General features: G+C 51.4%; 1 long non-coding RNA gene across 8 annotated transcripts in view; it reads right to left on the bottom strand.

Annotated features, from left to right (window-relative positions):
• Positions 1-20,165, bottom strand: part of LOC137232508 (uncharacterized) — a 75,517-nt gene that overhangs the window by 32,328 nt on the left and 23,024 nt on the right. For 4 of the 8 annotated variants that reach the window (XR_010947045.1, XR_010947039.1, XR_010947043.1 and 1 more), the window contains one exon: positions 9,621-9,990. The exons of 1 other annotated variant lie outside the window; for it this stretch is intronic. This is a non-coding gene — a long non-coding RNA (uncharacterized lncRNA). Of the gene's footprint in view, positions 1-9,620; positions 9,991-11,253; positions 11,538-12,053; positions 12,139-20,165 lie in introns of all 8 variants that reach the window. 3 more of the 8 variants (XR_010947041.1, XR_010947046.1, XR_010947042.1) reach the window with 2 other exon arrangements.

The following is a 20,165-nucleotide window of genomic DNA, read 5'->3' as shown; positions in this document are numbered from 1 at the left end:
GCAAGGTCCTACTGTATAGCACAGAGAACTATATTCAATATCCTATGATAAGCCATAACGGAAAACAATATTTTAAAAAAGAATGTATATGTGTGTATAAGTGAATCACCCTGCTGTTCAGCAGAAATTAACACAACATTGTAAATCAACTATTGTTCAACAAAAAAAGATATTGATAAAAAAAAGTATACCAATATTAATCCCGACACCTCTGAAGGGCAAGTCCCAGTAAATACCCATTTTATCATTCAATCTGCCCCAGACATTAGGAGAAAATTACAGAAGGCAGCCGTAGGACACCAAACCCCCATGAATCAGCTCATGGACTTGGCCTTTGGAGTATTTAACAATAGAGATAGGGTTGAGGAGGCAAGGAGGATTCAGGACAACAACGAAAGGCACAACTCTTGGTGGCCGCTCTAGTCCCCACACCACCTCGTGGTTATCCTCCCCCTCCCCCTTGCGAAAGCCCATGGCAGGGGCAGGATCTAGAAAATCTGGATCTGAGCCCCTCTCTGCCGGGAATGGACCCGTTTTAAATGCAGCCAGGAGGGCCACTGGAAGGACGAATGCCCCCTGTATGGGAAAAATCCACCAGGACCCTGCCTGACATGCAAACCAGAGGGCCACCGGAAGCAAGGCTGCCCCCAGTCCTGAAGGGGACTCAGGGCTCCCAAACTGATGCTGGTCAAGAGGACTGAAGACTGACAGGGCCCAGGACTCTCCCTGCCTCCCAAAGGTCACCTGGTCATTTCCCCGGAGGAGACTCGGGTAACCCTTGACATGGCAGGTGGGAAAGGTATTTTTTTTTATTAGATCCACCTACTCTGTGATGACTGATTTCCCTGGACCCTTGTCCTCCCAATACTGTATATTAATGGGGATCGATGGACGGCCCAAAGCCAAGTGATTCACACCATCCCCCACTCAGCTGCTTACTAGGAAATGTTACCTTTGCACACCAGTTCCTGCTCATGCTTGAGTGCCCCATCCCCTTGTTGGGAAGGGAGTTGCTCACTAAATTCCGACAATAGTTCAGTTTGGAGACCTCCTCAGAGAAGGCACCCATCAGGAGAAACGACTGTTCTTCGCCATGGGAGCCTGCCTCAGTCACCATCAGAGGAGGTCTCCCCTCCACCTCATATTTTTTCTCCAGTAAACCCCTCTGTCTGGGACACTGAGGTTCCTGGCAGAGCTAATAATGTGCCCCTAGTTCAGGTTTCACTGAAACCCAATGCTGATGACCCATGGAAAAAACAGTATCCCTTGAGGCCCAAGGCCCAGTGAGGTATCCCGCCTTTAATAACCAAGTTCTTAAAATATGGGCTGTTATGATCCTGCCAATCTCTGTGTAATCCCCCCATTCTGCCCATAAAAAAGCAAAGTGGAGAATACGTTTGTTCAAGACCTAAGGGCAGTTAATGAGGCAGTGGCCCCAGTTCACTCAATAGTCCCTAATCCATACACTGTACTGCCCAAGTTCCAGAAAATGCAAACTAGCTTACAGTGCTAGACCTGAAAGATGCCTTCTTTTGCATTCCCCTGCACCCAGACTCCCAATATTTCTTTGCCTTTGAGTGGACAGATCCAGACACAGGTAACACTTCCCAGCTAACTTGGACTGTGCTGCCCCAAGGCTCCAGGGATAGCCCCCACCTGTTCAGAAACGCATTAGCAAAGGAATTAAGAGAATTACCGTTGGTTAAATGGGTCTCTCCTACAGAATGTGGACAACCTCCTAATTTGCAGTCCCACTAGGGAAGATTCAGATAAAGATACCACTCAGGTCCTCAATTTCCTAGGGGAACAAGGATGTTGAGTCTCTCCTCACAAGGCCCAGATTTCCACCCAACAGGTTAAGTACCTGGGAAATGTGCTCACCCATGGGATGAGGGCCTTTGCCCAAGACAAAAAGGAAGCCATTGTAACCCTCCAACCACCCCCACCCTAAGAGGCAACTGAGGGACTTTCTGGGGATGGCAGGATTTTGCAGGATCTGGATACCTGGATTCAGGCTCATAAAAAAGCCTCTTTTTAAGGCCCTAAAAGGAGGTGACCACAAACCCCTCAACTGGGATGAAAATTGCCAACAGGCGTTACTGGCTCTAAAACAAAAATTAGGAACCACTCCTGTGTTAGGTCTCCTGAACTTAGAAAAACGCTTTCTCCTCTATATAGCTGAGAGATAAATAGCCAAAGCAATCTTGAGAAAGAAAAACAGAGCTGGAGCAATCAGGCTCCCTGAATTCAGACTATACTACAAAGCTACAGTCATAAAAAAAATACAGTACAGAAACAAAAACAGAAATATAGATCAATGGAACAGGATAGAAATCCCAGAAATCCCAGAAAATAAATCCCAGAAATCCCACACACCTATGGTCAATTAATCTATGATAAAGGAGGCAAGACTATACAATGGAGAAATGACAGTTTCTCCAATAAATGGTGCAGCTACATGTAAAAGAATGAAATTAGAACATTTTTTAACACCATACACAAAAATAAACTCAAAACTAAACTTTCAATCCATCTCCTACAGTAATGTAAATAAAAACAAACAAATGGGACCCAGTTAAACTCAAAAGCTTTCGCACAGCAAAGGAAACCGTAAACAAAACAAAAAGACAACCCACAGAATTGGAGAAAACATTTGCAAATGATGCGACTGACAAGGGATTAATCTCCAAAATTTACAAACAGCTCATATAACTCAATATCAAACAGACGAACATGCTTCCCTGCTCCAGTGGTTAAGACTCTGTGCTTCCACTGCAGACTGCGTGGGTTTAATCCCTGGTTGGGGAAGTTCCTCATGCCGCAAGGTGCAGCCAAAAAACACCAAAAACAAAAACAAAACAACCCAATCAAAAAATGGGCAGAAGACCTATATAGACATTTCTCCAAAGAATACATACAGATAGCCAAGAGGCACATGAAATGATGCTCAACATCACTAATTATTAGAGAAATACAAATCAAAACTACAATGAGGGCTTCCCTGGTGGCGCAGTGGTTAAGAACCTGCCTGCCAATGCAGGGGATACGGGTTTGAGCCCTGGTCCGGGAAGATCCCACGTGCCTTGCAGCAACTAAGCCTGTGCGTCACAACTACTGTGCCTGCGCTCTAGAGCCCGCAAGCCATAACTATTGAGCCCTAGAGCTCGTGCTCCACAAGAGAAGCCACTGCAGTGAGAAGCCCGCGCACCACAACAAAGAGTAGCCCCTGCTCACCGCAACTAGAGAAAGCCTGCGCACAGCAACAAAGACCCAGTGCAACCAAAAATAAATAATAAATAAATTTTGAAAAACTACAATGAGATATCACCTCACACCAATGCAAATGGCCATCATCAAAAAGCCTACAAACAATAAATGCTGGAGAGGGTGTGGAGAAAAGGGAACCCTCTTAACACTGTTGGTGGGAATGTAAATTGGTCAGTCACTATGGAGAACAGTGTGGAGGTTCCTTATAAAACTAAAACTACGGAGAAAACCATGGGCCAAAGGGATACATACATCCCAATGTTCATTGCAGCGCTGTTTACAATAGGCAAGACATGGAAACTACAAAATATCCATCAACAGTTGAAAAGATAAAGAAGATGTGATACATATATACAATGCAGTATTACTCAGCCATTAAAAAGGATGAAATAATGCCATTCACAGCAACATGGATGGACCTGGAGATTATCATACTTAGTGAAGTAAGTCAGACAGGGAAAGACAAATATCACATGATATTGCTTATATGCAGAATCTTAAAATAAGATTCAAATGAACTTATTTACAAAACAGAAACAGACTGACAGAAAACAAACTTATGGTTACCAAAGGGGAAAGTTGCGGGGGAGGGATAAATTGGGAGTTTGGGATTGACATATACACACTACTATATTTAAAATTAAAAAAAAAAAAAACCAACAAGGACCTACTGTATAGCACTGAAAACTCTACTCAATATTCTGTAATAACCTAAATGGGAAAAGAATTTGAAAAAGAATAGATATATGTATAACTGAATCACTATGCTGTATACCTGAAATTAACACAACATTGTAAATCAACTATACTCCACTATAAAATAAAAATTAAATAATTAAACAATAATCACTTTATGAATTAGTTAATTAAAAAATAAAAACAATGGTTTACCGATGGAGGCAGCTTTATACATGAAGGGGTAAGGCCGGCAGGTTATGCCAGAGTCAGCCTGTAGACAACTGTTGAGTCTGGAGCTCTACCCTCTCACACTTCCACCCAAAAGGCTGAGTTGATTGCCTTGACCAGAGCACTCCAACTAGGAAAGGAATTAAGAATCAATAGACAGGGCTTGGGCTTCCCTGATGGCGCAGCGGTTGAGAGTTCGCCTGCTAAGGCAGGGGACACGGGTTCGTGCCCTGGTCTGGGAAGATCCCACATGCCGCGGAACAGCTGGGCCCGTGAGCCATGGCTGCTGAGCCTGCGCGTCCGGAGCCTGTGCTCCGCAATGGGGGAAAAAAAAAAAAAATACAGGGCTTCCCTGGTAGCGCAGTGGTTAAGAATCCGCCTGCCAATGAATGGGACACGGGTTCGAGCCCTGGTCCGGGAAGATCCCACATACCGCGGAGCAACTAAGCCCGTGTGCCACAGCTACTGAGTCTGCGCTCTAGAGCCTGCGAGCCACAACTACTGAAGCCCGCGTGCCTAGAACCCGTGCTCCGCAACAAGAGAAGCCACCGCAATGAGAAGCCCGTGCACCACAACGAAGAGTAGCCCCCACTCGCCGCAACTAGAGAAAGCCCGCGTGCAGCAACAAAGACCCAACTCAGCCAAAAATAAATAATAAATAAATTTATTTTTTTAAAAAAAGAATCAATATACATACTGATTCCAAGTATGGATTCTTTGTGCTACATGCCCAGGCTGCCATATGGAAAGAAAGGGGATTACTAACAGTCAAAGGATCCACTATAAAACAACAGGCAGAAATTCTAGAACTCCTAGAAGCGTTCCAGCTTCCAAAGGAGGTTGCAGGTATCACCAAAGGGGCAACACCTGCCTTACAAGGGGAAACACCCTGGCCAAAAAGCCCGCTAAGACTGCTGCCCAAGAACAGCTGGCCCTACAAGCTGCAGCTCTCAGGCCTGACAGCACCCCCTTCCCAACAGCGCCATCTTATACACCTGAAGAACTTGGGTGGGCTAAACATAGGGGACTGGAAAGAGACCTCTCAGGGTGGCTGACAAAAGATAACAAGCTTCTCATTCCCGGGGCCGAGCAATGGAAAATAACTAAGTACTTCCACGAGTCCTTTCACTTAGGGTGGACTCCCTATTCAAACTAGTTACTCAGTTGTTCCTGGGCAAGGGACCACCCCAAACTGTTAAAAATGTCACCAGGGCTTGCAAGCTTTGTGCCCGCCATGCCTTAGGAAGCCACCCCATACCTCCACCACTAACTTGGCCCATACAACATCGGGGAACCTAACCAGGGGAAGATTGGCAAGTGGACTTGACCCAAATGCTCCCACGTAGGGGATGGAAACACCTATTGGCATTCATAGACACCTTTACAGGGTTGCTAGAAGCTTTCCCTACTAGGACTAAAAAGGCAATAGGAGTATCCAAATTTCTGCTTAAAGAGAGAATTCTGAGATTCGGGTTACCCCAAAGCTTACAGTGATAACGGACCTTCTTTCACTGCCAAGGTGACCCAACAGCCTTCCTCAGCTCTAGGTATTCACTACCACCTCCAGTCTTTCTGGAGGTCCCAATCCTTAGGCAAAGTAGAAAAAGCAAATCATGCTCTAAAAGAATGCTTGCCCAAAAAAACCCCCAAAAACACTTGCTGAGTTATGCCAAGAGACTTCAGAAACCTGGATCTCTGTCCTGCCTGTAGCCCTTCTATGGACCAGGATGGCTCCAAAGAGAATTTTAAAACTTAGCCCATTTGAGACCTATGGGAAGCCCCTCACCATTTTTTTCGGTCATGCCGCACAGCTTGTGGGATCTTAGTTCCCAGACCAGGGATTGAACCCAGGCCCTCAGCAGTAACAGCCTAACCACACTAACTTCACCACTGGACTGCCAGGGAAGGACCACTGGGAGGCCCTTTTTGACTTCAGATCTCTTGTTTGATGAGGAAACCCACAAATGGGTCTCCCACACTGTTAGCTTGAGCCAAGTTCAAAAGGTCCTCCAAGTATATGGAAACAAAGCGCTGCCGACCCCCACAAAGGAAAGGTCGCGGTCTCCATCCAGTCAGGGCACTTTGTCCTACTAAAAACTTGGAAGGAAGGGTCCCCTGAGGACCAGATACAACGAAAATGGAAGGGACCATATCAAGTGTTACTAAGTACCCCAACTGCTGTCAAGCTATAGGGAGTTACTAATTGGGTTCATCTGTATCTTATAAGTCCCAACAGGAGCCAGAAGAGACCTACTCCTGTGAGCCATGGAAGACCTCAGATACCTTTCCAAGAACAGATAAGTGACTTCACGTGGCTGAGGTGGGTTGGCCTAGTCATCCTTGTGTTTCTGACTATCACGCTCTTATTCTGCCGCTTTTCAGAACCCCCTCCCCCTGGTAAACATCTTCTTTGCCCCTGCTAGGTCTGAAAGAAAAAATACGGTAATATGATGTCAAAAGCCATCATACTAGTAGGACTTCTGACGAAGGTCGCAGCTCGGAATGGGAAAATCATGCTTTAGTAAACATATCTAAAATAGTTGCCCTGGGAGAAAAACTAGTTAATTGTTGGGCTTGCCATAAAAACCCTGGCTTACAACAGTCGTTACAGGTACGAATAGGTACATACAAGAGCTTTACCAATTCAAACACATGAAAACCACCCCCACAGCTGATACGAGTGTGACGGGTGATACCCCCATCAGGCCCGATACCTTGCCTACGTTTTAACTCTTTTTAAAAAGGTGACATAACTTTTCCTTTAATCATGGCTACTTTTGTTATCCAGAAAACCAGTCAAGCTTCCAATGTCACTATACCTCTAATGGTTCTCTTGGCTATGGTGAGCCTCTTTGGAACAATCCCTGGGCACCAGAGGGTAATATCACCACAGCGTTTTGGAACCTGGACCCAAACTGCATTCCCACGAATGCCTCCACTCTCTGTGCTTATAATGAAGCCCAGACCCCAGGTGCCTACAGGATAGGGATGGAATGGACTAAAAACTGGGCTAGAAGTTGTCAGGCTCTATGGAAACTGTGGGTTAAACCCTTCTTACTACACCATCTCACCTAAGCCAAGGTTATGGAATACTCCTGGACTGAACTGTTTTGAATATACAAATGGGCCCTTGTCCCCACATTGTGTTCATTAACTTTTCTCTTCCATGGATCTGGATGGCTGCTTCCTTGCTAAATTCTTCTGTTCCCAGATCTCTTACTGCACCTTCAAGATACGCCTGGATACGTGGCACTCCCCAGAATGAGGGCCCAAAGACAAGGGCACCCCAGGGTAATTCGGCCCCTGTGTAAATGCTTATCCTTATATAATGTGTGGCGTGAGGGAGCCTGTACATTAGGACATTTGGTCCCATTCACTGTCACAATACATAATAACACTCAAAATCGTCCCAGGAGGGCCATCGGATTAACATTGGCAAGAATGGGACTGGCAGGGGGATTGGCAGCTCCATGGGAGGCTTTGCCTACCATGAGGTAACCCTAGAAAACCTAACCAACACTTTAGTGAACCCAGCCCTGACCACTGGAAATGCCCTAAACAGACTTTCAACTTCTTTAAACTCAGTGGCCAATGTGGTTATGGACAATAGATTGGCCTTGGATTACTTGCTGGATGAGCAGGGTGGCGTTTGTGCAGTCAAAAACAAAACCTGCTGCACCTATGTCAGTAATTCAGGACAGATTGAGATGGACATCAAAAAGATTTATGAACAAGCAACATGGTTACACCGCTATAACCAGGGGTCAGACCCTAATGCCATCTGGTCCACCATTAAGAGTGCCCTCCCTAACTTTACTTGGACCCTGAGTAACAGCCATACTCCTCCTCCTATTTGGACTCTGCCTCTTTCACCTCTTGGTAAAGTTCATGTCTTCCAGGTTACAACAATTCCCCATCAAAATGATGGTTAGGGGAATTCCCTGGTGGTCTAGTGGTTAGGACTTTGTGCTCTCACTGCTGAGGGCCTGGGTTCAATCCCTGATTGGGGAACTAAGAGTCTACAAGCCGCACATGGCGCAGCCAAAAAAAAAAAAAATGATGGTTAGGCAAGGATTCCAGCCCATACCGCCCTATGACTTAAAACAAGAAGCTGTTCTGCCCCTGGGATCCCTACACTAGGCATCCAGAAATTTCTACTCCCTGACAGGCAAGGTCAATGCCCCTACTCAGCCCTGAAGCAGCCAAAGAAGACAGACCGTCGCCTTTCTGCTTCCCATAAGAATATGGAAGTAAAATCTCTGATGGGGGAATGAGACAGGAGGGAAAGGGGCAGAACACAAACGCTAGATAAGTGAAGAGGGGGCACAGCTGTTGGGATGCAATTAAGTCCGAATAGAACCAGCTGAAACCATGTTGGCTTCGAGAATAGTCTGGTCATTGACCTCTAGCTCATTATAACGTCATCGTAATACTCAAGATCACTCCCCCTTATGCTGTGATAGTTCTGAGACGACTGGAAAAGGTCAAAAAGTGAACAGTGGCCCAATTCCTGGAAAATCCCCCCCTTCTCTGAAATAGCAAGAATATTCGTCCCACTCGTTAGCGTATGAAATTACTTAACCCATAAAAACCTACAACCCCATGCCCGGGGGCTGCTCTCACTTTCCCAGAGGGTCCACATTCTACCTATGGAGTGTGTATCCTGCTAAATAAACCCGCCTTTGCTTTTCTCTGGTTCGTTCTTGAATTCTTTCCAGCGAGAAGCCAAGGACCCTCACTTGGCAGTGGTCTGTCCTAAGAACTCTTGTGGGTCCCAGGATGTGACATTTCCCTCTCCTGAAACAATTAAAGGCCTCTGCCCTCCCCGTGGATCTTGATTAGGGCTGGGGCAGGGATAGGCTCTCTCCCCAGTGCTGGTTTACCACTCCCTGCTAAATTCTAAGAGTCTCTGGGAAGGCATGAGGCTGAGGTCCTTCTCCAGGACAGCCTAGCAGGCACTGGACAGCACATAGGGACCCATTTAATGGGGTCCCCCTCATATTCCCCAGCCTCAGTACAGCATTAGCCTGGGATGCATGGACACACCTGTCTAGGCCCTGGGAAGGTCAGGGCTCCACAGGCCCTCAGGGGGCCATTTGTCCCTCCCCCGCCTCCAGGCCCTGCTGCCTGCAAACCTTTGTTTTTCCAACAGGAGGCAAGTGGAACTTCTGGCCTGTGTGTTTTGTGTGAGTCCAAGAGACACAAACACAAGCTGCTAGGCAATGAGTACAATGCAGTGATTCGGTAATTAATCCGTACGCACCAGGGGCCACATTGGGATGTTTACCCGCCTCCCAGGAGCTCACAGGCCAACGGAGTGAGGGAAGAGGAAACTACAGGGATTTGCCCTCCCGTGTGCCGGCTCTGTTCTAGGCACACATCACCTTATATCAGCCTCACAGGAAGGGATTTTTCTCCCTGTCTTTTGGGACACGAAACAGACTTACCAGGAGGAAAAGGCGCTGAGCCGGGAAGCTGAGCTGTGATCCTGCAGGCAGTGGGGAGGGAGCCCTCAGAGGCCCAGGAGCAGGGCGTAGGCCAGGTGGGGGTCCCTGAGGCACTCACACACCTGCCCCTCCTGTTGGTGCTGCAGCCGATGCGGGGGTACCTGCTCTGGCCTCTTCCAGCCCTGCAGCCTTGGCACTGGCTTTGCCCCGCAGCCTCTGCTGTAGCCTCTGGATGTTCCCGAACTCCAAAGCGGAGGAGCAGAATCCACTCATCCAGCACCTACCCTGCTCCACGCCAGTCTGGGCACACCTCTCGGCGCATCACGTGCCGCTGAAGCGCCTCCTCCACCGCAGAGACCACCTCCTCCACCTGCCCAGAGAGATGGGGAGTGAATTCAGCTGTGGCCACCTGATCCTGCTACACCTGGGAGAGTGGTGCTGGGGGCAGGGAGCCTCCTACAGAGCCCAGCTCACCTGCCTGGGCTCAGAGCCCACTCTGGAGGGCTACACACATCCACGCAGATGGGCTCGGTGTCCTGTGGGCTCAGACATCCTGAGTTGCAGCACAGAAAACCCCGTGCAATATATACAATGGAATAGTACTCAGTTATAAAAAAGAATGAAATAATGCCATCTGCAGCAACATGGATGGACCTAGAGATTATCATACTAAGTGAATAAGTCAGAGAAAGACAAATATCATATATCACACATATGCACAATCTAAAATATGGCACAAATGAATTTATTTACAGAAGAGAAACAGATTCACAGACAAAGAAAACAAATTTATGGTTACCAAAAGGGAAAGGGGGTGGGAGAGGGATAAATTAGGAGTTCGGGATTAGCAGATACAAACTACTACATATAAAATAGATAAACAATAAGGTCTTACTGTATAGCACAGGGAACTATATTCAATATCCTGTAATTAACCATGATGGAAAAGAATATGACAAAGAATATACATATGTAAGGCTTCCCTGGTGGCTCAGTGGTTAAGAATCTGCCTGCCAATGCAGGGGACATGGGTTCAAGCCCTGGTCCAGGAAGATCCCACATGCCGCGGAGCAGCTAAGCCCGTGCGCCACAACTACTGAGCCTGTGCTCTAGAGCCCGCGAGCCACAACTATTGAGCCTGCGTGCTACAACTACTGAAGCCCATGAGCCTAGAGCCCGTGTTCCGCAACAAGAGAAGCCACCACAATGAGAAGCCTGCTTGCCACAACTAGAGAAAGCCTGCGCGCAGCAACGAAGACCCAACACAGCCAAAAATAAAAAATAAATTAAAAAAAGAACACATATATGTATAACTGAATCACTTTGCTGTACCTCTGAAACTAACACAACATTGTAAATCAACTATACTTCAATAAAAATTTTGTTTTAATAAAAAAATTTAAAAAGAAAAAGAAAACCCTGTGCAAAACAGGCTGCCTCTGGCTGAGGGCCGCAGATGCCCTCTGTGTGTGGGCTGAGCAGGTCATCATAGTGGCGTTATGCCTGCAGGTGCAGGACAGCCCGGGGTTGAGCCCCAGCTCTGCCACCTACAGCTGTGTGACCTTGGGCATGTTACTAACCCTGCAAAGCCCCAGATTCCTCATTGGGAAAATGGGGAATGTCAGACCAGTACCTCAGAGATTTAGATGGGCAGTGCAGGGCAAACAGAGGGCAAGGTTGGCCCTTGGCTTGGGGTCTCCAGGCTGGAGTTGGTGCTTGTTCTGTAGGTGGAAACTGCAGGGTTAAGCATGGAGGCCGCCCAGGAGGAGGTCCCCGGTGTTGGCTGTTTCTCTGCTTGCTGCGGGGTGGGGCAAGGAGTCCATTCATGCTCTGAGACTTCCCTGGGAGCCCGGCCAGCTCCGATGTGCAGGTTGGAGAGAAGTTGTCGGTCCTCCTAGGCCTTCTCTTCCGCAAACCCTGCTGGGCAAGTGTCCTGCATTAAGGCTCAGAGAAGGCCCACAGTGGTCTCCTGACTCCCGCCCTTCTGCTCCTCTCACTGAGGGGTGTCCTCCTCGGTCCCTTGGCTGGCCAGCATCTGGAGCCTCACCAGGCCTGGCACCAGTCACCTGAGAGGCTCCTGTACGTTAGGAGGTGGAATTCTGGGCATGGGAACGGAATCTAGACGTACTGAAGGATGGGGAGTCGGGGAGAGCTTCCAGGAGGAAGACTTGGGTGAGGTGACCAGCTTCAACTAGAGAAGAGGGGCAGAAGGGCAACACAGCCTGGGAAAGATGAAGGGCAGGACATGCCTGGGGGATTAAGCCTCAGGCTTTGGGGGCTGCTGCTGGGACAGGGAGGTGGCTGGACTCATAGCCAGCTCTCAGCAGGCTCTGTCGGCAGTTGATGAATTCCCCACACCTCGTCAAGCTAAGATGCACAGAACAGCTCTGAGCAGGGTGGGCTGGGGGGACGTGCAGGTGGGATTTGTGGTACCTCCTCTGGCCAGTGCAGGGATCAGGCAGCCCTGATCCTGGGTCAGTGTCTGGCATCCTCTTGCTCCGCTCAGACAGCAGGTTGCCTAAGAGAGGCAACCAGTTCAAATCCTGACACCAGCATTCTCCGTCTGCGTGGCCTTGGGCAGGTGTCCACATGGAAGCCAGGGAGAGCAATGGTACTTAAGCGAAAGGGTGACTATGGGGGCGGGAGGCATAGACAAGAAGGACCTGTGTGGATACCCTACAGTCGTTGGTAGTTGTCTTCCTGGTACCTGGTGGGCATGCCTAGGCCTGTACCTTCCCTTCACCTTGCCCCATATAACAGATGGGGAAACTGAGCCTGGCTTGGTACCCTGACTGGCCCAAGACCACGGAAAGTCTGCACCAGAAGCTGCCTAGCTTCCTGCCCCTCAGTGTCCTAGGGCCACAGGGAACAGCCAGGCAGGCACTGGGCTAGAGGCAGCGATGAGGAAGAACAGACCTACCCCTGGGAGGCCTGCCTGTAAGGGTGCATCCCTGCCCCCACTTTACCCCATCCTCCATTTCAGCCCTCCATCCTCACACCCTCTCTGTCCTCTGGCACCACACCCGCCCTGGGCGCTGCCACTGGTCCCAGGAGCCTCCATCCTCCCATGACTCTACTGGGCCCAGGGATTCTGCAGGGGAGGGGTGGGCAGGGACATGGAGGCCAGCAGCTTCTTTATTCCGTCCAGCTCAAGTGCAGCCCGAGCCAGGCTGGGAGCACAGTTCGAGTGAGGCTGTAGCCACCACAGGTCAGCCTGACCCCAGCCTGATGCCCAGAAACAGCGTGAGTCTCTGGGGCAGGAGGAGAGGCACTGTGTGTGACTGAGGCAGCAGGACGTGTCACCCGTGTATCTGCTGCCACTGAGGAGGACTCTTCAGAACACTGAGAGGGAGACAGGAGCAAGTAAGAGAGAAGCAGAGAGGAAGAGAGGGAGGAGTAGGGATGCTGAGGAGGTGCAAAGCCAAGACTCCAAGCCTCCATTGTCTGGACCAGGCCTGGAGGCCCAGCCAGGACTCTGCACCCGGGATCTGGGCCCAGCCCACCTCCAGTGCTTTATCCCCAGCCAGGTGGGCAGAGAGGCCCAGGTGGAGAGAGAAAAAGGGAGAACGAGAGTGCCCTGGCAGGTCCCCCGTGATCAGCTCTGTGCGGGTGCTGGATGCTGAGGTACGGGAGGTGTGGTCCTTGGGCTCTGTGTGGGTGTCCTCCAGCATGTGTGTACTAGGGTGCCCCATCTGCCCCAGCGCCGCCCCAGGTTTTATATCTGTAACACGTGTGTTACACAAACGGGATCGATATGTACCAGCAGCAATGACCTTCCCTCAACCATAGGCTTGGTCCACCTTCCACACCAGCTTCCATGTCCACCTCACTGGGGTCCTGTACACGGACTTGATCGGTGGGTATTTCACCCAGTGACACCCCCATTAAGGATTCTGCTGTCACCGACGCCCTTGCTAGAAGGATGCTTATGAGCAGCAGGACATACCCTGGGAGTGTGTTGAGGTCCCTTTGTGAGCATTGTGCACATGTGCCATTAGGATTATTGACGCTCCATGACTCTGGGCCTTGGCTCCTAGTCTGTCAAACAGGGAATAATACTTGTGTACACCTCATAGGGTCATGAGAATTAAATGCAATGGGAGAGTGGCCAGGAAGCCAAGCTCAGCCTTGTCTGGGGCACAGCAAGAGCTGTGCTCCTTGGGTTTCTTTTATGGTTGCTATTATTGTTGTGTGCCTGTTCTGTCCCCCGAGGGGCTGGACCAGCTCAGTGTGGGGTCCTGCTGCTGGCAATGCCCCTCCCAACCACCAGAGTGGGGACTTTTCTGGGGGAGGCTGCCCAGGGCTGCTCTGCACTGGTTCAGAGGCAGCCCGTTCACAAGTCAGTTCAGCTTATCTCCTGAGGATTGGAGGTCTGTCTGTAACTTCCCCTGGGTTGACATGAGATGACCCAGTGTCCGAGGATTAAAAACCCTTCCAGGGCTTCCCTGGTGGCGCAGTGGTTGGGAGTCCGCCTGCCGATGCAGGGGACACAGGCTTGTGCCCCGGTCCGGGAGGATCCCACATGCCGCAGAGTGGCTGGGCCCATAAGCCATGGCCGCTGAGCCTGCGCGTCCGGAGCCTGCGCTCCGCAACGGGAGAGGCCACAACAGTGAGAGGCCCGCGTACCGCAAAAAAAAAAAAAAACCCTTCCACACCTGAGGTTCCAATGCCCCCAACCAAATCCAAGGAAGGGTCCCTTCAGCTGTGGGGGGGCTCCCAGGGGGTTGTAGTGGTGGGTCTGACACAGCTGTGCCTGTCTGTCCTCCTGCTCCCCACCCCCCAACACAGGCCCCGGGGGCTGGGCTCCTTTCTGCACAACTGTTCATGCTCACTGGCTCCTTCCCCAGGCCCTGGGACCCTTCCCTGCACAATCCAGACCCCTCTCCCTGCCCAGCATGTCGCAGGCTAAATAGTACCCAGAACCCACGAAGGTGGTCATGGGCAGAAAGGCTCTCAAAAGCCACCCAGGCCCCCAGGCCTGCCAGATGAATTCCAAGACTCCCAGGGTGCCCCCTCCTTCCCTTCACATAGCAGACTTTCCAGAAAAGCCTCTGGCTGGTTCTGGGTCAAATCTACTGCCCTGGACATTGGGGCAGAGAAAGGAGATCCAGGGTTCATCCCCCAGACCAGCCCTGGTCCCTGCAGCACCCTGAACACACCAACACTTAATGACCCCGATGGTGAGGGCTGCAGGGCTGCAAAAGTGTCCACCATGGGGTAATGACAAGTGTGGCTCCCAGCCCAGGAGAGGGGTCTCCTCGCTCCTTCCTCCCCCTACTCCCATCCTCTACAGTCCAAGGTCTGGGTTCTTCTCTCTGCTCCCAAAGGTGGCACCGTCTTTTCTGATGGGACCACCGTGAGGAGCCAGTAGGTGGTGGGCAGATGTGTCCCTGGCAGGGAGATACCAAAACCAGTGTGTACAGCCCCCAGAGAGGGACTGACCAGCTCCAGGGACTCGTAGAGGGGAAATGTCATGATTTATACTGTGTTTGCTCATTTTTGACTTATTAATTTGTTAAGAAATATTTATTGAGCCCCACTGAGTGCCAAGGTAGGGAAGTGGGGTGAGCAGAGCAGCCTGGGGGGTTCTGACAGTCTGGGGTATCAGCTTTTAGCTGGGCAGAGGGATCCCAGAGCTGTCCTCCATCTAGTGGGTTTGTTCTGGCCTCTGCCAGACACCCAAAGCCCCTCTGGGCAGACAGTGCTCTGGATGCAGCTCTGAACCCCACGTTCAAATCCTACTTGGGCCACTTCCCAGCGGTTCGGCCATGGGCTGGTACCCTCACCTCTCTGGGCATTGCCTCCCTCTGGAAAAGGAGGACAAAGCAATGCCTGGTCCCCAGGGTAGAGGGGACAGGACACAGGCCATGCAGGCAACACCTGGGACATAGGACGTGCCCAGTGACACAGCACCACGTGGATTTCCCCTCCTACCCTGTGCAGGAGGCCGAGGGCAGGGTCAGGACCCCATGTTCGCTCCCTCAGACAAGAGCAGTCCAAAGCCCACTCTCTCAGGCCTGTTTCCCCATCTGTGAAGAGGCGAAGCAGAATCACAGGGGCCCTGCCATGGCACAGAACATGAAGAGGAAACACACCCCACTCCCAACCATAGCCCAGCTCCTTGTCCCCGGAGGGCATCAGGTTTTTCCATGAGGTGAGACAGCCAGATGTCTTGGCCAGCAAGCATAGGGGTGGGGTCTGGGTGGCAGGGGGTGGAGTGGGGACATGGCTCTTCCATGCCCTCTGAGTGACCCTAGATTATCTCCTCCAGACAGCTCCTTCCGCCAACTCTGCCCTCTGGCTAATGCTTATCTCCGTGATAAATGGCCCCACTGCCCTGACACAGGAAGAGCTGTCTGTGTCCTTCAGAGCCCTCTATATTGGGCAGGGCACAGCCGGGTGAGGACTTGGGCCTCAGCACGTCAGCACCATGGTGGCCGAAGATCCCAGGCCACTGACCCAAGAGTCTTGCCAGGTGGAATGGGGGCTCTGGTCCCAGGGAGGCTGGCTGTCTCACTGCCGGTTGTCTGTCTGGTTAAGGCCCTTGGGCACTCTGGTCTAAAGCAGGAGAAAGGCCAGGTCTTGGGGATTTTGAGGGGAAGGCAAGGCCCTCTTCTCACAAGGTGCTCACCGTTTTCTCCCAGAGACCCCCAGCCCCTGCGTGCCCCATACCTGACATGCACATACACAGCGGGACACCCCAACCATGACCTGGCAGCAGAGAGGGGCTGCTTTGACCTGTACGTGACCCTAATGTGACCGCTGGCAGACACTGGCTGCGGGCTGGATCCCATGCACAGGCTGTGGAGTGGCATCCCGTGGAAGAGGTAGCATGAGCAGGGAAGGTGGTGAGCCTGTCTCTGCAGGGTTCTTTGGCGCATCCCAGTTCTAACAGCTGCTTCAACACTGTCCCAGGGAGCGGGTGTGACCGGCCCAGGCCCCCACCAGAAAAAATGGAATCTCCAGGGCCCCGCAGGACAGGGTCAGGCTGTGCCTCTTTGCTGACAGAGATGTGCTCAGAGATTGTATATCCCGCAGGAGGAAATGTCTTTCCTTCCCTTTGGTCCAGGGCCAAAGGTCAAGTCCATTAATTCCGCTTTTCCTCCTGGCTTCAGCCTGACGCCGATACGGCAAAGGCAGGCCGTCTGTCCACAACCCGATCCTCAGTGCTCAGCCAACCCTTGGCTCTGAAGAAATGTCTGTTGATGAATGAATCTTGGCTCCACATGAATCTTTGATACTCTAGGTTTTTGCATCCAAATATAATGTTTCATTGAAAAAAAAATCTGCGCTTATTTAGTGCTGAGGTGGCTCCCAACACACGGCCAGTGTCACTGCTATTGCTGTTAACTTCAGGGCTGCCCTGAACCAGCCACTGCCAGTGACTTTGGGGTCAGGCACGGGGGTAATTACATTTTAGGGGGCAGTGTAACCTCTTTGCAACATTCTCAGCGTGTGGGTATGAACATGCATTTAAATCTTACTAGATTTTTGTGATGTTTGTGCCTGAACTTAACTTTCTATTAATAGAAAAACATGTGGGTTTTACATGTTACTCATCATTCAACATATATTGACTAAGCACATCCTCTGGGCTCCTCTGGGGTGAGACGACAGGCTAGCAGTGGCCAAGAGAAACCTGGCCTGCTCTGGGTCCTGCGTCCCCAGTGGAATAAGCACACAGTTAAAAGACCTGATCACAAGTTCCATGAATGCTCTGAGGAGCAGTGTAGGGGGCTCTACAGGGACAGGTACCAGGGGGCTGTCATGATCTAGAAGCCAGGAAAGCTACCCATGGAGAGGGCTGGACGCTGACTCTGAAGACTGAGTAGGCATTAGCAAGTGTAAAGGAAGGGGACATTTTCCAGGCAGAGAGAACAACCTGGACAAAGGCCAGATGGCCAGAGAGACCATTAAACTCTGAGTGTTCACTGCAGCTGAGTGGAGGAGGGAGTTGAGGTCCAGGGAGAGGTTGGACCAGAGTACACAGGCGCTCTGGGGGCCAGCAAAAGGGAGCATGGCAGGTCAAGCAGAAGGAACAGGAGGCCAGAGGTGAATTCTAGAGGTCCCTTTCTAGCTTCTGGGTAGAAGTGGGTTATGTAGGATTTCACTCCCCAAAGTCTGGAGCTGATTTTGCTGGTATGGCCGGGGATACAGGTTTTTTATTGCGCTCTGTTGTCTCCTCTGTGCCTGTCCAGACCACAGGCTCTCGGGGGCAGGGGCGGGTCTGTGTCTAATGCATTTCTGAGGGCCCAGTGGCTGTCACAGGGCCAGACATATAGCAGGGGCTAAACAGAAGCCTGCTGAGTGAGGGTGTGCACTGACCTGGTGCCCCACCTGTCTGCCCAGTGCTGCCCATGGAACTGTCTGTCAGGCCTGACTCTACCCACTAGCTTGTGTCCTCAGCCGAGCAGGGCCGGGCCCTGCAGGATGTGCTGGACAACAGGCCGTGCATCCAGGAAGCAGACTTCGTGCCTTTCCTCACGCTCCCACGCTGGCTGCCAGCCGGGGAAGCTCCAGCCCGGAAGCCCTCCCAGCCATCAGGCTCAGAAGTGCAGGCACCATCTACCGGGGCCAGATCAGATCCAGTGCCGTGCAGCCTGCAGCCCAGGGTCCCACCTACAGAGACCACCCTGGCCCCAGCCTCACCTCAGGCAGCTGAAGCGAAGACCAGAGGTCCTGGTGGGGTAGAGATTGGGATGCAGAGAACCTTGGGTGAGACCGGAGGGGAGAAGCACTGCCTACTCAGGGAAAACTGCTCACCAGCTACAGCTGGGCCAGTTCACCAGACGCAGACAGGAAGCAGTGATTTCTCCATCCCAGGAGGTGTGCAAGCAAGACCAGAAGCTGGAGGAACTCGCAGGTCCTCTCTCCACCCTGCTGTAAGAACCCCCCACCAAGCATCCTCTCTCCACCGTGCCCCAAAAGCCACCCCTTCCTGCTCCTGGGGGACCATCACTGTGGCTGTGTGGCCTCAAAGTCTCTCCTCCCCACCTCACTTGCCTCTTCTGTGACACAAGAGTGGGTGAGCTCAGGAGGTGTTTTCCTTTCATTCTCTGCTCTCAGCACCACACAATGATCGCATTTATTCTCAACATCCATAATAATTTTCTTCTAAAACAAAAACATGAAGAGCTCCAAACCAATTAGCGAAAACACAGGAAGGCACCTTAATTTCAGGACACAAAGAAATACCATCAGGCTCTCGTGTTTTCCTTGTGGTAAACTGGATTGTTTCTTCAAAGGCCCGAAGCTGTCTGGAAGGAGTGGGGGTGGGAGGGAGGCCCATGTGGGAGGTCCAGGACCCCCTCCTCTGCCCCCACATCCTTTCATACCTACCAGGAGCCCTCGGGGTGGGGCCATGGTCCAACTGTGCTTCTGCACACACACACACACACACACACACACACACACACACCCATCCTCCTCCACTCCTGGGATCACAGGCCTCCTCTTCCCTTGTACTTCTGATGAAATCCAATCCCCCAGCATAGCTGACAAGGCCCCTGGATCTGAACCAACCAGTGCCTCCACCCACTTCTTAATGCCCCTCCCTCACTCTCTGCTCCTGGCCTTTGCACTGGATATTCTTTCCTCCATGAACTCTCTTCTCCTGGCTAAGGACACATGCATCCTTTGGGACTCATCTTATATACCCCTTCCTCCAGGAAGGTCTCCCTGACCTCATCAAGGGTTCCCAGGGCCACGTGTACACCCCCTGCCACAGGCCTGCTCATTCTGACATGTACCTTCCTGGTCACATGTCTGTCACCTCCATTGCCACTCAGTGTCTCAAGGCCCAGCACAATGCCTGGCACAGAGAATGTGCCCAGTAGGTGTTTGATGAATAAATGAATGATCCTCAAAATGCCCTCAGAACCCTAAGCTGGCCTTGACTGAATGTTCCGGTTCCAAGCTCACTGTCAAACCCCAGGCGGGCAAAGCCTTGCCCTGAGCCTGAATGCAGGTCTGGGACCTGGGGATCCCTGCACCCTGGGGCGGGAGGGGGTGTGTGCCCAGAATTCTTTCCTAACATGGTCCTGTTATTTAGGGATGGGCCGAGAGCCCTCTGTGAGCAGGAAGCAGGAAGGAGAGCTGGGCCTCTGTTCTCCCACCCAATCCCCAATTTGGAGGACATGCAGCCTGTAATTTGGAAGGCTAATTTGGTCTGGGGTTAGAAGGGAGCACTCTGTGTGCTGAATGATGCCATGCTCTCCCAGGGGAGGAAGTGTCCTCTCCTCAGCTCTCAGGCACAGGCCACGCTGCTCCCGCATAGCCCCTGAGGCCTGGGCAGAGACCCCTAGACCATTGGGTAGCCAGCCCTCAGCCAGAGGAGAGGGAGAGAGGGAGAAACCTGGGGTCCAGTCCCCTTAGCCACTGACTGCCCAGACAGGGGTTACCTTGGGTCAGTGGGCCCCAGACGTCAAAAAGAACCAATGGAGAGTCCCCAAGGACGAGGGCCTCAGAGCGCCCCAGACAGCTGCTCAGAAGAAACACTGGGGAAATGGACACTGTGATCACTTGGCCCAGAAGCCACAGTCCCCA

The sequence above is a fragment of the Pseudorca crassidens genome, chromosome 10 (genome assembly GCF_039906515.1).
Source record: "Pseudorca crassidens isolate mPseCra1 chromosome 10, mPseCra1.hap1, whole genome shotgun sequence".
Taxonomy (NCBI): Eukaryota; Metazoa; Chordata; class Mammalia; order Artiodactyla; family Delphinidae; genus Pseudorca; species Pseudorca crassidens.
This window is presented reverse-complemented; position numbering and strand designations above follow the sequence as displayed.